This window comes from Ursus maritimus, unplaced genomic scaffold (assembly GCF_017311325.1).
Source record: "Ursus maritimus isolate PB19 unplaced genomic scaffold, ASM1731132v1 scaffold_15, whole genome shotgun sequence".
NCBI lineage: Eukaryota > Metazoa > Chordata > Mammalia > Carnivora > Ursidae > Ursus > Ursus maritimus.
In genome coordinates, this window is record NW_024423897.1 from 544,938 (window position 1) to 561,059 (window position 16,122).

General features: G+C 39.8%; 1 protein-coding gene across 3 annotated transcripts in view; it reads left to right on the top strand.

The window, feature by feature from the left end:
- Positions 1-16,122, top strand: part of UIMC1 (ubiquitin interaction motif containing 1) — a 132,086-nt gene that overhangs the window by 20,609 nt on the left and 95,355 nt on the right. Inside the window, exon 1 of one of the 3 annotated variants that reach the window (XM_040630254.1) lies at positions 1,980-2,448. The exons of the other annotated variants lie outside the window; for them this stretch is intronic. The gene's annotated coding sequence lies outside the window, so the exon portion shown is untranslated. Of the gene's footprint in view, positions 1-1,979; positions 2,449-16,122 lie in introns of those variants that run through there. 3 annotated transcript variants of the gene reach the window in all.

Genomic DNA, 16,122 nt, shown 5'->3' on the forward strand with positions numbered 1-16,122 from the left:
ATTAATCTAGGTCAAGTACATAAAGCAATACCAGACTTCGCAAACAAAATACTACCAGCCCCACCAAGGATGAGGCAGAAAGGAGGACCCATCCACAGGTTGACCCAGGAGATCAGGTCCTTCTTAGAACTTGTAAGGAAAACTCCCCAGAGAACCAACTGTTGGCTAAACCAAGAGACCCTGGCCACTCCAAATGCAGTCAACTTACAAGGAGTCTCTAACTAGGCATATCTTTCCAGGTTAAAATTCCTCTCTCTCAAACATCCACAGGACTATTCAGAAGACTTGAAGTCATCCTACTCCTGTGAGGCTGCAGGAGACCTTAAATAAATATTCAAGGGGCACCTGGATGGCTCAGTCAGTTAAGCCTCTTTAAAGCTCTCCCTGACGTCTCTTCAGGGAGCTAGCCTGAAGACTCTCCTTTGTGCTATCTTCCTTGTGCTGTAGCATAAGCCCCAGTAAAGCCTTACTTGGAACTCCTGTTTGACCTCTTGTCAATTTGTATTGTTCAGCCAGCTCAAGAGCCTTTTTTAGCATCAGGGTTAGAGGACACAAAGGAAGAAATGGTTGAGTTGGATTTTGGAGGATCAGTTGGAGGTAGGTGACTTGGGAGGATAAGAAAAGTTCATTCTAGAATTAAATGTTACAGAAGGGGGTGCTGGGTGGCTCAGTTGGTTAAGCATCTACTGTCGGTTCAGGTCATGATCCCAGGGTCTTGGGATCGAGCCCCACTGCTCTTCGGGGAGCCTGCTTCTCCCTCTCCTCCTGGCTGGCGCTGTCTCTCACTATTTCTGTTGCTATCTCTGTCTCTCAAATAAATAAATAAAATCTTAAAAAAAAATGTTACAGGAAATGTTAAGAATAATCTAACTAGTGTTTGCTTCTGCAGCACATGTACTAAGCATAATATAACTAGTTCCATTATCGAATCATTAAAATATTTTGTTATGTTTATATTTAGGTTTCTTCTTTTATATTTTGTTTTTCTATTATTTTTTAAAGATTTTTATTTCCTTGAGAGAGAGAGAGTGCAAGTGAGAGAACAAGTGGGGGAGAGGGGCAGAGGGAGAAGCAGACTCTGCGCTGAGCAGGGAGCCAGATGTGGGGATCAATTCCAGGACCCCAGGTCTATTGAAGGCAGACGCTTAACCAACTGAGCCACCCAGGAGCCCCAGGTTTCTTCGTTAAAAAAAGAAATCATGATAGATGTATCTGAAGTCCTGTTTATTCCTCCTCCCCCCTCTCCTGCCCTTATGTTATCATGGTACACATCTGCATATCTACCTAGTTCATTTTCTATACTTAACACATTATTTTTTTACATTATCAGTATATACTGTGATTCCGTTAAATTTACGTAGGTCATTTCACAGTGCACATAATTGACATGTTGCTACTTATAACTCTTAGATATCAAATGTTGTTACATATAGGAGTCATTTATTAGTTTTATTTGTTGTAACATTTTATAGGAACATATCATGTTTTATTCATCTGTGTTTTATTGCATATTTCCGTTGTATACGTTTTTCACAAGGAAGCTCCAACATGAATTTGTCTTCTGGTGCACACCTGTAGGAGTTTCTTTCTGTATTCTTCTAGACATGAAGTTGCTGAATCCTAAAACGCACATTTAAAATTCACCAAAAGTGGCTGTTCTGATTTTACACTGCCAACTGACACCTCTAAGAGTTTATTTTCTCAGATTCCTTCCCTTCCCGGAAATGGTCAGACTGTAACATTTACCATCCGGACATAGTTTTCAAGTAGTCATACGAACAGATAATTTCAGCATAATTCTACATGCAAAGGGCTAGAGGAGGCTTGATGTGGCAGAGGAGACTTTGAAGGGGTTACTGTAGTTCTTTTTTTTTTTTTTTTTTAAGATTTTATTTATTTGACAGATACAGCGAGAGAGGGAACAGAAGCAGGCAGAGTGGGAGAGGGAGAAGCAAGGTCCCCACTGAGCAGGGAGCCCGATGGGGGCTCGATCCTAGGACCCTGGGATCATGACCTGAGCGGAAGGCAGGGCCTTAAAACGACTGGGCCACCCAGGCGCCCCTTCACTGTAGTTTTTGAGCGCCCTGTTGTTACTCTTTGGTTTCCCTTAACGTGCTAACAAATGATACAGCGAACAAGCACAGCGCGAGCGCTGGGGGAGGGCCCCACACTGCGCGAGAAGATCTAGTCTGACTTCCAGCGATGGCGCGCTCCAGCCCTAGGGCAGTGGTACGACCTGGCCGCGGCTTCCCCCCGCGGTGCGGGTTGGTAGCGTCCCCGGACGCCGGCGCACGCGCCCACACCCGTCCGGAGAGCGCGACTCCTCCCCGCGGTGCCTCACTTCGCGCGCGTGCCCGACCCCCCTCCCCCCGCTCCTGTTGTGCTGCGGACGCTCGCGACCCGCAGCGCCCCGGAGGAGGGGCTCGGCAGAGGGGCGCCGGCCGGTCGGTGAGTACCTGCCGCCTCCGCTCACCTCCAGCCCGCCCTCTTCCCGCCTCCTTTTTTCTCTCACCGGAGCCGCGGCCCGCTCCTCACTTGGAGCGGCGCCCCTGACGCGGGGTAGAGCGCTCTCGGCGCGGAGGCGGACCTCTCCGGACGCCGGGGTCGGCCCTTCGGGACGTCGGGGTGGGCCCTGAGGATGTTGGGTGGGCGTCTCCGGGCGCCGGGGTGGGCCCTTCGGGACACCAGGGTGGCCCCTGGGGACTTCGCTGGGCGTCGCCTGACGCCGTGGTGGGCTTCCGCCCCCAGTGCCAGGCCTGCCCACTTCGCGCCGGGGGTGCGGCCTTTATCCTCCGGGCGCTCCTTCGTCATTTCTCGTCAGTCGGTGGGCTCTGGTCCCCGCCGGTCCCTCGAAAGCGTCTTCCTCAAGCCGAACACCCCGGGAGGAGGCCCGGTTCTCGTCGTCTCCCCCACGGGGCCCCTCCCCCCGCAAGGCTACTGTTTCGTTGCGGAGTGATCCTTCCTTCTGTTAGTTATTTGCCCAGAAAGAAATATTTTGTTTGGAAATCCTTATTATTTGCCACTTCCCCCTCCAGCAGAACTGATGTTTCCTTCTGTACGTTGACCGTCTTTGAAGCCTATTACACGTACGCATTTATTTGATCTTAACGACACTTTGATGAGATAGGTACTATTAGCCTCAGTTTACAGATGAGGGAACTGAGGATGGAAGACCTATCTCGTAAGTGGTAGAGGTGTTTGGAAGCCGGGCAGCCTGACTCCGATATTCTTGCATTTAGTCACTATATCATACTAAGATGTAAGTATTATCCAAGAAAAAGTGAAGGTTTTATGCTTCTGTCTTTATTTTTTTCCTGTTGGGAGGCAGTGCCTTGGAGATGAATCAAAGAATGTATTTTTGGAGTCAGGCATATTGAGCTGCAGTTTACAACATAGCCATTTACCAACCTACTAAGAATTTACCAATTGTTTGAGTAAGTTTACAAACATGTAAAATAGTGATAAAAATCGTTAAAGTAATGATTAGTGATAAAAATAGTGTAAAATAGTGATATCTGTCACATAGAGTTATTGGGAGGATAACCTTTATAATGCGTGTGAGGTGCCTAGAATAGTATCCCAGGACTCAATAAATGACTATAATTATTACTCAAAATGTGTTTGGATTTTGTTACACACTTGTCCTGAGGCTGAGTATAAAGAGGGAAATAAAGAATTGTGCGTGTGCTTGTGTGTGCATGTAAATGCATTTACCTTTTTTATTTTATGTATTTATTTATTATCAGTGCCAAAAGGTGATTTTATTAAAGCAATAGGACAGGATCCGTGGGTAGAAAGAGCTGCCACATTTACCTTTTTTTAAATCAAGGAAACAGTGAGGCACCTGGGTGGCTCAGTTGGTTAAGCATCTGCCTTTGTTTTTTTTTTATTTTTATTTTTTTTTAAATATTTTATTTATTTATTTGACAGAGATAGAGACATCCAGCGAGAGAGGGAGCACAAGCAGGGGGAGTGGGAGAGGAAGAAGCAGGCTCCCGCTGTGCCACCCAGGCGCCCCAAGCATCTGCCTTTGGCTCAGGTCATGATCTCAGGGTTCTGGGATGGAGCCCCACATCAGGCTCCCTGCTCAGCGGGGGTCTGCTTCTCCCTCTCCCTCTGACCCTCCTCCCTGCATGTGCTCTCTGTCGCTCAAATAAATAAATAAAATGTTAAAAGAAAAAAAAAAAACCAACAAGGAAACAAGCTCTTGAAATCAGGTGATAATGTTTGATACCAAATTTCTTGAGTAGTGACTTACTCAGTAATTTACGGTTAATTGTTCATAAAGACTTATTGTTAAGGTCCCTATTTCCGCAAGCTTTCAAAGTGATTTTGACATGTTTGATAGGTAGAATGTCAAGATTTTAAGTTATTTATTCAGTAATTGTTCTTTAGATAGATCAAGATGATATGCTGAAAGAAAATGACAATATCCCAAATTGGGGAATTTCAAGGACACTACTAAAAATGCTACCCGTGAAGTAAATAGGAAGTCTCATTATTTGTCAGCTTTCCTGTTTGTGCATTCATTTAGAGACATTTCATTCCTGTCATGATTAAGATGAGGCTGTTGGCCTCTAAACTCTATTCTTCCTTCACAGTTAGTGGTAATTCATTCTTTAGCCTCAGTGCACGTAATTGAAGATAAGCCATTATTTTAGTGAGTTCTTCATTTTTAAGGGTAGCAACTTAAATAAACAGTAGTGCGCTATATGCTGGTCTGCTTGTTTAAATTGGCCAACCAGTGCCTTGTTTTCACTCTTAAAATTACTGTGTGGTTAAATCTCATGAAGCACTGAATTTTGGAGTCTGTAATCTGTGGGGGGGTCTCTACTTAATGCTTCTTATCAATCCCTTATCTGCTTAATTCTTGAAAACCCACTTTGAGACTGCAGGTCGTTCTGTGCTACAGAGAAGGGTAGAGTTTTTATTTATATATCTTTAAGAAATTATGTATATTTGGTGGTATAGCTAGTCTTGCTGTCAGATTTGAGCGTTTTGGTTTAAATAACTCTAGGGTACAAGAAACATTTAATAAGATGAAAACTATTCCATATAAGATGTTTTCCTGGGGTATCATGATTCCTTCAGAATTCCCCCAAACTAATTCTGACTTCTAAGTCTTACCTATGCAATTCAACCTATAATAATTTTGTCCTTCTGTGCCTTTATGTTGCATTTAATAATTTAAATACATACATTATACTGTTCATTCAGCACGTGTTTTTTTAAAAAGATTTTATTTATTTGAAAGCATAAGCTGGGGGGGAGAAGGGGGGGAAGCAGACTCCCCAGTGAGCAGGGACCCCAACGTGGGGGCTTGATCCAAGGACCCTGAGACCATGACCTGAGCTGAAGGCAGACGCTTAACTGACTGAGCCACCCAGGTGCCCCCATTCAGCACATACTTATGTGTGCATACCATACATCAGGCAGCAGTTTTAGTTAGAAGAGGTGTAAATATTAAGTCATGAAGTATTGGAGTCAGGAGACAGTGTCTCCTTTGTGACTTCTGACAAGTTACTTTTCTGAACTTATGCTTCCTAGTAATAATTATATATACTTTGGCTTTTGTGAAGATTAAAATATTTGGAACTCTTGAATTGCCATGTGAATTTTAGGATCAGCTTGTTAATTTACACACACACACACCCATCCAACTATGATATTATTAGGTATTGCATTGAATCCAAATGCCCGTTTGAGGAGTAGTAGTACTATTTTAAGTTTTTTGATCCTTGAACATGGGATGTTTTTCATTTATTTAGATTTTCTCTTATTTCTTTAAAAAATATTTTGTAGTTTTCAGGGTATGAGTTTTGCATGTCTTCTATTAAAGCTATGCCTAAGTAATTTAGTCCTTAGAATGCTATTTAAATGGATTTGTTTTCTTAATTTCATTTTCAGATTGGTCAATGCAAATGTATAGAAATACATTTAGTTTTGTTTTGATTTTGTATCCTGCAGCCTTGCCGAATTTGTGTATTCTTTTTTTAAAAAAATATTTTATTTATTTATTTATTTGAGAGAGACAGAGATAGTGAGAGAGAGCACGAGTGGGAAGGAGGGGGAGAAGCACATGGGACTCCATCCCAGGACCCTGGGATCATGACCCGAGCCAAAGGCAGACGCTTAGCCGACTGAGCCATCTAGGCGCCCCGAACTTGTGTATTCTGATAGGTTTTTCTTAGTGGATTTCTTAGAATTTTCTATATACAAGATTATTGCATCTAAATGATAAAACTGAATATTGTTTTACTTCTTCCTTTCCAGTCTAGATGCTTTTTATTTCTTTTTCTCTCTCTCTTTTTGCCTAATTGCTCTGGCTAGAACCTCTGCTATCATGTTGAATAGAAGTGCTGAGAGTGGACATGCTTGTTTTGGACCTGGTCTAAAGGGAAAGCTTTCTTTCACCATTAACTATGATGTTAACCATGGGTTTTTGATAGATGCTTTTTATCAGGTTGAGGAAGTTCTCTTCTATTCCTAGTTTGTTTAGTGTTTTTATCATGAAGGGGTGTTGAATTTTGTCAAATGCTCTTTCTGTGTATATTAAGATAATCATGTGGTTTTTGTCCTTTATTCTACTGATAGGTTATAATACATTGAGTTTCAGATCTTAAACCAACCTTGCCTTCTCTTGATACATTTTAGTCATGGTATATAATTCTTTTTATATAATACTGAATTTGGTTTGTTAGTATTTTGTTGATGATTTTTGCATCTATATTTAAAACAGATTTTGGTTTCTTGTTTTATCTTTCTTTTCTCTTAAAGATTTTATTTTTAAGTATTCTCTGTACCCAACGTGGGGCTCAAACCCAACTCTGAGACTAAGAGTAACATGTTCCACCGACTGAGCCAGCCAGGTGCTCCTGGTTTCTTGTTCTTTTATTGTTTTTGTCTGGTATTGGTATTAACTGGTCAGGTAGAATGGGTTGGGAAGTGTTCCCCCACTTTTTTTTTTTTTTTTAAGAGTTTGTGAAAGATTGTTACTTCTTTAAATGTTCAGTAGAATTTCACAGCAAATCAGAAATGGTAGGACTAGAGCTGAGCTGAAAAGCCTAGATGCATTTGTATATCTTGTGGGCCTTTAAATTGAGTTTGTGATTGAAAGCCCAAGAGTGAATGCCACTGTGAAGTTACAAAGTAGGGAGAAAAGGAGATTGAGTATAGTATAGTGGTAAACGCTTTTATTTAATGAGGGGAATAGAAGGAAGAGGAAGGAAAGGAGAGGTCAGATCTAGGAGAAAACTCAGTTGAGCAGTGTCACAGACACTAAGTTAGACTATCATAAAGGATTTGCCAAGATGGCTAGTGGAATGAGAACTGAAGAGAGGTATATGGATTTGGTGACAAGGGGATCTTTATGATCCAAAAAGGAGAGCAGATTCAGATTATATAACATAGGAGAGAAGAGGGTAGTAAATGGACATAGTGGATATGGAATGTGCTCTTTAAAATTAATGTCAAAACTTCAAATTATCTCCAGAGTTTAAAAGTTTAAAGAAAAATCAAAGTAATATGTACACATGGTTCAAAATTTAAGTAGTAGAGAAAATGTCTTTCCTGAAGTATCTTTCAAATTCTCTCTCACACTTCTGGCAATTTCTTGTGTATCCTTCCAGATGGATTTTATTTGATCTTTATTTATTTATTTTAAAGATTTATTTATTTATTTATTTGACAGAGACAGGCAGTGAGAGGGAACACAAGCAGGGGGAGTGGGAGAGGAAGAAGCAGGCTCCTAGCGGAGGAGCCTGATGCGGGGCTCGATCCTGGAATGCCAGGATCACGCCCTGAGCCGAAGGCAGACGCTTAACGACTGCGCCAGCCAGGCGCCCCTTTCCAGATGGATTTTAAAACAGGGCTGTGTGTGTGTTTTCTAATTTACACAAGTAAAATAATACTAAACATGCTGTTCTGCCTTTTTTAAAAATTAATGATTGCTTTGGAAATTTATAGTGTGTGTCAGTGTGTAGATTCTGAGTAAAAACATTTGATGATAAAGCAAAGGAGAGATAATTTTATTGGTGATAGCGTTGAGGGAAGTTATTTTTAGGCTCAGGAAGTGTTGATAATGTTTGTAGCAAGGAAATAGAGTGGATCTAGAAGGAACTTAAATATACAAAGGGTTGGGAGGAGTTTACTGGGAAAGACTTGAAGGCTTAAGTTCCTTAGAAAGGACCAGTGAAAAATGTCATTGGTATTTTGATCGGGATCGCACTGAAAGTGTAGATTGCTCTGGGTAGCATAGACATTTTAACTATGTTAATTCTTCCGATCCATGAGCATGGAATATTTTTCCATCTTTTTGTGTCTTCAGTGTCTTTCAAGAGTGATTTGTAGTTTCTAGAATATAGATCCTTTACATCTCTGGTTAAGTTAATTCCGAGATAACGTATAATTTTTGGTGCTATTGTAAATGGAATGGATTCCCTAATTTCTCTTTCTTCAGTCTCATTGTTCGTGTATAGAAATGCAGCTGATTTCTGAGCATTGATTTTGTATCCCGCCACATTACTGAATTGCTCTATAACTTCTAGTAGTTTGGGGATGGATTCTTTTGGGTTTTCCATATAGAGTATCATGTCATCCGCAAAGAGAGACAGTTTGACTTCTTTGCCGATTTGGATACCTTTTATCCCTTTTTGTTGTCTGATTGCTGTTGCAAGGACTTCTAGTACTATGTTGAATAATAGTGGCGAGAGTGGGCATCCTTGTCAATGACATTTTTCAAAGAACTGGAACAAACAGCCCTTAAATTTGTGTGGAACCAGAAAAGGCCCCAAGGAATTGTTGAAAAGGAAAAACAAAGCTGGGGGCATCACACTGCCGGATTTCAAGCTGTACTACAAAGCTGTGATCACAAAGACAGCATGGTACTGGCACAAAAACAGATACATAGACCAATGGAACAGAATAGAGAACCCAGAAATGGACCCTCGGCTCTTTGGGCAACTAATCTTTGACGAAGCGGGAAAAAACATCCGGTGGAAAAAAGAGTCTCTTCGATAAATGGTGCTGGGAAAATTGGACAGCTGCATGCAAAAGAATGAAACTTGACCACTCTCTTACACCATACACAAAGATAAACTCCAAAAGGATGAAAGACCTCGATGTGAGATAGGAATCCATCAAAATCCTAGAGGAGAACATAGGCAGCAACCTCTACGACATCGGCCACAGCAACTTTTTTCATGACACATCTCCAAAGGCAAGAGAAACAAAAGAAAAAATGAACTTGTGGGACTTCATCAAGATAAAAATCTTTTGCACAGCCAAGGAAACAATAAAAAAAAACTAAGAGGCAGCCCACGGAATGGGAGAAGATATTTGCAAATGACACTACAGATAAAAGACTGGTATCCAAGATCTACAAAGAACTTCTCAAACTCAATACACAAGAAACAAATAAACAAATCAAAAAATGGGCAGAAGATATTAATAGACACTTTTCCAACGAAGACATACAAATGGCTAACAGACACATGAAAAAATGTTTAAAATCATTAGCCATCAGGGAAATTCAAATCAAAACCACACTGAGATACCACCTTACACCAGTTATAATGGCAAAAATTGACAAGGCAGGAAACAACAAATGTTGGAGAGGATGTGGAGAAAGGGGATCCCTCCTACATTGTTGGTGGGAATGCGAGTTGGTACAGCCACTCTGGAAAACAGTGTGGAGGTCCCTTAAAAAGTGAAAAATTGAGCTACCCTATGACCCAGCCATTGCACTACTGGGTATTTACCCCAAAGATACAGACGTAGTGAAGAGAAGGGCCTTATGCACCCCAGTGTTCATAGCAGCATTGTCCACAATAGCTAAATCGTGGAAGGTACCGAGATGCCCTTCAACAGATGACTGGATTAAGAAGTTGTGGTCCATATATACAATGAAATATTACTCAACCATCGAAAAGAATGATTTCTCAACATTTGCTGCAACATGGACGGGACTGGAGGAGATAATGCTAAGTGAAATAAGTCAAGCAGAGAAAGACAATTATATGGTTTCGCTCATTTATGGAACATAAGAAGTAAGAAGATCAGTAGGAGAATAAAGGGAAGAAGAAAGGGGGGTAAACAGAAGGGAATGAACCACGAGAGACTATGGACTCTGGGAAACAAACTGAGGGCTTCGGAGGCGGGGGAATGTGATAGGCTGGTGATGGGTATTAAGGAAGGCACGTATTGCATGGTGCACTGGGTGTTATACGCAAGTAATCATGGAACTTTAAAAAAATAAATAAATTAAAAAAAAACTGATAGGAACAAGGAGAGGGGGAAGTTGTAAAGAAGACTTTCACTTTTACTCCATATACTTCCACATTATTTGAAGTTTCATTATAAGAATCTATTCATATATAATTTTTTTAAATTAAAAGTCCATCAAATGCCAAAAAAAAAAAAAAAGAAACGACCAGTGAAAAATCATTTGGCTTGGTTTTGTGAATCTCTCCAGGAATCTTATCTTGGTGGCTGGGGCAAAAAGTACACAACAAGTAGTATTTTCTCAGGATTAGGGGCTTTAGAGATTCCATTGAAATGGCTGACTGTGGGACTCAGGGTAGGTAGCAAGTTATGAGAGGCAAAATTGTGATTTCTTTTTCTAGTATTGAGTACAATTCTGACTGATAATTGTTTTCCTTAATTTAAACCCCACTTCTTTTTTACATTTTAAAGTAGGTAATACTTAGAAAAATTATTTAACTTTCTTAAGTTACTTGAATGAACAACCTACGAAAGGCTTTTAAGTGTTTTTTAGTTAAAAAGTTTTTCCTAAAAATTATTTTTGAACTAGAGATGAGAGCTGAAGGTTGTAAATTGATTAATTTCTGTTTTTGATGGCCTGAGAAAGATTTATCAATGCTGATTTTTTTAAATCTTCTGCACAAAAGGTATCCTGTTATTTACTATTTTTCTTTTATTTTTCACTTATTAGTGCACATCTTGGAGACTTTTCCATGAGATTATGTATAGCTGACCCTTGAACTATATAGAAGTTAGGCATGTGACACCCTGCGCAGTTGAAAATCTGTGTACAAACTCTTGATTCCTCAAAAACTTAACTACTAATAGCCTGTTGTTGACTGGAAGCCTTACTGATAACATAAACAGCCAATTAACACATATTTTCTATGTTACATATATTATATATACTGTATTCCCACAATAGATAAGCTGGTAATAAGGAAATGCATTAAAAAATAATAAAAAACATGTTTATGGGGATGCCTGGGTGGCTTAGTCAGTTGAGCGTCCTACTCTTGATTTTGGCTCAGGTCAGGATCTTAGGGTCCTGGGATTGAGTCCTGCATTGGGCTCCCTGCTCAGTGGGGAGTCAGCCTGTCTCCCCCTTTTTCTCCCCCTCCCCTTGTGTGCATGCACATTCTCTCTCTCTCTCAAATAAATCTTTTTTTTTTTTTTTTAAAGATTTTATTTATTTATTTGACAGAGAGAGACAGCCAGAGAGAGAGAACACAAGCAGGGGGAGTGGGAGAGGAAGAAGCAGGCTCCCAGTGGAGGAGCCTGATGTGGGGCTCGATCCCATAACGCCAGGATCACGCCCTGAACCGAAGGCAGATGCTTAACGACTGAGCCACTCAGGCGCCCCTCAAATAAATAAATCTTAAAAAAAATACTGTACTGTAAAAAACCCCACATATAAGTGAACCTACATAGTTCAAACCCACATTGTTCAAAGGTCAATTGCGTATGCCTTTGCTGTTTTTCTTTTTTTAAAATTGTAACAAAATATACATAATTTACCAAATATATAAAATTTTACCAAAATATACTTAAAACTTACAATTTTAACCATTTTGAGTGTACAGTTTGTTGGTATTAAGTAATTCACATTGTCATTCAACCATCAGCACCATCCATTTCCAGAACTTTTTTCATCTTCCTAAACTGAAACTCTGTATGCATTAAACAATAAGTACGCATCCTTCCTTCCCCCAGCCTGTGGCAACCACCAATCTGCTTTCTGTTCTATGAATCTGACTACTTTAAGTATCTCATGTAAGTGGAATCATACAGTATTTGTCCATTTGTGTCTGACTTGTTTCACTTAGAATAACATCTTCAAAGCTTATCCATTTTTAAAAAAGATTTTATTTACTTATTTGACAGTGTGTGCACACACAAGCAGGGGGAGTGGCAGGCAGACGGAAAGGGAGAAGCAGGCTCCCCTTGGGGCAGGGAACCAAATGCGGGGCTTGATCCCAGCACCCTGGGATCATGATCTGAACCGAAGGCAGACGCTTAACCTACTGAGCCACACAGGTGCCCCAAAGTTTATCCATGTTGAAGCATATGTCAGAGTTGCTTTCTTTTTTTAAGGCTGAATAATATTCCACTGTATGTGTATATTGTATTTTGTGTCTGTCAGTGGACATTTGAGTTGCTTCCACTCCTTGGCTATTGTGAATAATGCTGCTGTGAACGTGGGTGTACAAATATGTGTGAATCCTAGCTTTTGCTTCTTTTGTGTATATAACCTGGAAGGGGAATTGCTGGATCATATGAAAATTCTATTTTTAATATTTTGAGGAACTGCCCTACTAATTCCCATAATAGCTGCACCATTTTCCATTCCTCCTAGCAGCATACAAGGGTTCCAGTTTCTCCACATCCTCTCCAACACTTGCTATTTTCTGTTTTCTGGATAGTAGCCATCCTAAGGAGTGTGAGGTGGTATCTTGTGGTTTTGATTTGCAGTTCCCTAGTGATTAGTTATGTTGAACATCTTTTCATGTGCTTATTGGCCATTTGAATATCTTCTTTGGAGAAATGTCTATTGAAATCCTTTGCCCATTTTTTAATTGGATTGTTTTTTGTTACTCAGTTGTAGGAGTTCTTTATATAGTCTTGATATTAACCCCTTATCAGATAAATGGTTTGCAAAATTTCCCCCCATTTTGTGGGCCACTTTTTCACTTTATTGGTAGTGTCCTTTCATGCATAAGATTTTAAAATTTTGACATAGTCAATTATTTATTTCTGTTGTTGCCTGTTCTTTTAGTGTCACACCCAAGAAGTCATTGCAAAATTCAATGCCAGCTTTTTTTTTTCCTTTGGAAATTTAATCTTGGGTTCATAAGACTAAGTCATTGTTCTCAACCATATTTACTGCTAATGCTGGAGAATTAGTAACTCTCTTCACACGTAGTAAAGAAGAATTAGAGATGAGAAAGATGGTTACGTAGTAAGGGCAGCAGAAGGAGCAAATGTGTTTGGAATAGAATTAGAAGGGATAGACTTAGAATTTTAGAGTTATGCAGTTATAGTTAGATTTTTCTTGATCAGAGCTATGTTGTTCAGTAAACAGAGCTCTGGTATTTTCAAGCTTTTATTGTCGATAGGTGACAAAAAAAATGGTTTGTATTTTAATCACGAAGATGATGGAGTTCAGCCTTTACTTTGTTATTTTTTTTAAAGATTTTATTTATTTGAGAGAGAGAGAGAGAGAGAGAACGTGAGCGGGTTGGAGGGGCAGAGGGAAAGGGACAAGCAGACTCCCCACTGAGCAGGGAGCCCAATATGAGGCTCAATCCCAGAACCCTGGGATGATGACTTGAGCCAAAGGCAAGACACTCACCTGACTGAGCCACCCAGGCATCCCTCACTTTGTTATTTTTTTATTGGGTTCAGAAAATATTCTGACACCTCAATAAAAAAGCTTTTTCACTAATTTATGTTAGAAATCTTTTCCAAATTAAAAATACAGAATCCATTGAAATGAGAAATATAAGAGACTCTGTAGAGGTTAATTGTAACTTTACCACTCTATCAGAGTTGCACCTAAGCCTGTTTGTGTCTCTGCTTCTTTTTCATTTTGCAGGGACATTTAGCTTCTATCTGAATATATTTCAGATCCCTGAATAACAGGCACACTGTATTTGTCTTTTCCCCATCTTCTATGCCTTTCCAAATCCAATTCATTTATTCATACACTCATTTGGTCATTAAATTATTTAATCATTTATTCAGTAATATTTATTGAAAGCTAAGCTCTGAGCTAAATACTGGGATTCAGACGTGAATTAAGAAACAGTTTCTGCCTTTGTAACTTCACAGTTTCTGGGGAAATAAGATAGTAACCATCATTAAAACACAATATAGTTCTTCAGCATCATACTCAAAGTCCACCTGCAGCAAGGCCTTTCCCAACTTATGCAACCTAGGTGACCCAGGCCCCATCTTTTTGTGGATTACTATAGCATATATTGTTTGTGTTATATAATTACAAATATCTTCTTCACAGCAACGGAATTGAATACATAAACTATCATGAAAATAGTCTAACATCTCTTTGCCTTCCATTCTTTCTTAGCTGTTTAATGTTTATATTTTACTTAAATAGGCAATTCATTTAGGCAGCCAAAAATCAGTCTTTTCATTAGATTTCATTTGTATTGCCTTTGTACAACACAGTGTCATGTTCCTGTTGAACAAAAGCTTAGTTTCCATACTAATTCTCAAGTTGCAAGGGGTGCCTGGGTGGCTTAGTAGGTTAAGCATCTGACTCTTGATTTCAGCTCTGGTCATGATTTTGGGCTTGTGGGATTGGGCGGCAAGTTGGGCTCTGTGCTCAGTGGGCAGTCTGCTTGAGATTATCTCCCTTTCCCTCCCCCGCTCTGCTTGTGTAAGCACAAGCATATGTGCTGTCTCTCTCTCAAATAAATAAAATCTTCTTTTTAAAAAAGATTTATTTATTTGACAGAGAAAGAGAGAGCACAAGCAGGGGGAAAGGCGGAGGGAGAAGCAGACTCCCTACTGAGCTGGGAGCCAGGTGTGGGACTTGATCCCAGGATTTTGGGATCATGACCTGAGCTGAAGGGAGACACTTAACTGACTGAGCCACCCAGGTGCCCCTCAAATAAATAAATCTTTAAGAAAAGATAAAGTTGCAGTCTTTGTAAATGATCCTAATTCTCATTTAAGAGGAGAGAAGAAATAAATGGGTAAGTGAAGGAAGAACAGAATATGTTTTGAAATAGAAAAAGAAATATGTACTTTTGTCTTAAGTGATATTATGATAAAGCAGATATACCTACAAAGATAGGCTTTATATGTTTGTGATAAATTAACATCACATTTTTCTTATTCTAGAATGTTGTAATTTAAGCCAAAAGTTTAGGCCTTAATTTTCTTATTTACTATGTAAAGCAGATAAGGACACTTGGAGAGTGTTGTGTTTGATATGTTTGATGTGTTTTGATATGTTTTTTTTTTTCAATGAAGTAATTTCCTTTATTTAATGATCCATTTCAAGGATACATTTTGTTAATCCGAACAGCTAGGATGATGTGTTTTTAATCAATTGATTTTAGTATTATTTAAGTCATAGATTTTTTTAAAATGTTTTTTTATTATATTATGTTAGTCACCATACAGTACATCCCTGGTTTCCGATGTAAAGCTTGATGCTTCATTAGTTGCGTATAACACCCCGTGCACCATGCAATACGTGCCCTCCTCACTGCCCATCACCAGTCCATCCCATTCCCCCACCCCCCTCCCCTCTGAAGCCCTCAGTTTGTTTCTCAGAGCTCCAGGCCCTCCTATGATTCATTCCCTCTGATTACTCCCCTTTCTTTATCCTCTTCCCCTACTCGATTCTTCCTAGTCTCCTTTATGCTTCTAAGGATGAGAGACATTGCATAGATAGCGTTGTCTTTTCTCTGCTTGACTTATTTCACTTAGCATTATCTTCCTCCAGTGCACTCCAATGTTGCAGCAAATGTTGGAGAACCTTCGTTTCTTTCTGATAGCTGAGGTTTCCATTGTATATATGGACCACAACTCTTTAATTCAGTCATCTACAAGGCATCTTGGTTCTTTCCATGATTTGGCTATTGTGGAAATGTGTTGTTATGAACATTGGGGTATAAGGCCCTTTTCTTTCACTTATGTCTGTATCTTCGGGGTAAATAATCAGTAAAGTGACTAAGTCAATGGGTAGGTCGTAATAATTTTTCACTTTTGCGGACCTCCACACTGTTTTCCAGAGTGGCTGTACTATCGCATTCACCAACAATGCAGGAGGGATCCCTTTCCACATCCTCTCCAGCAATTTGTTAAGCTTTCGGTCAGTCCTTTTGCTAC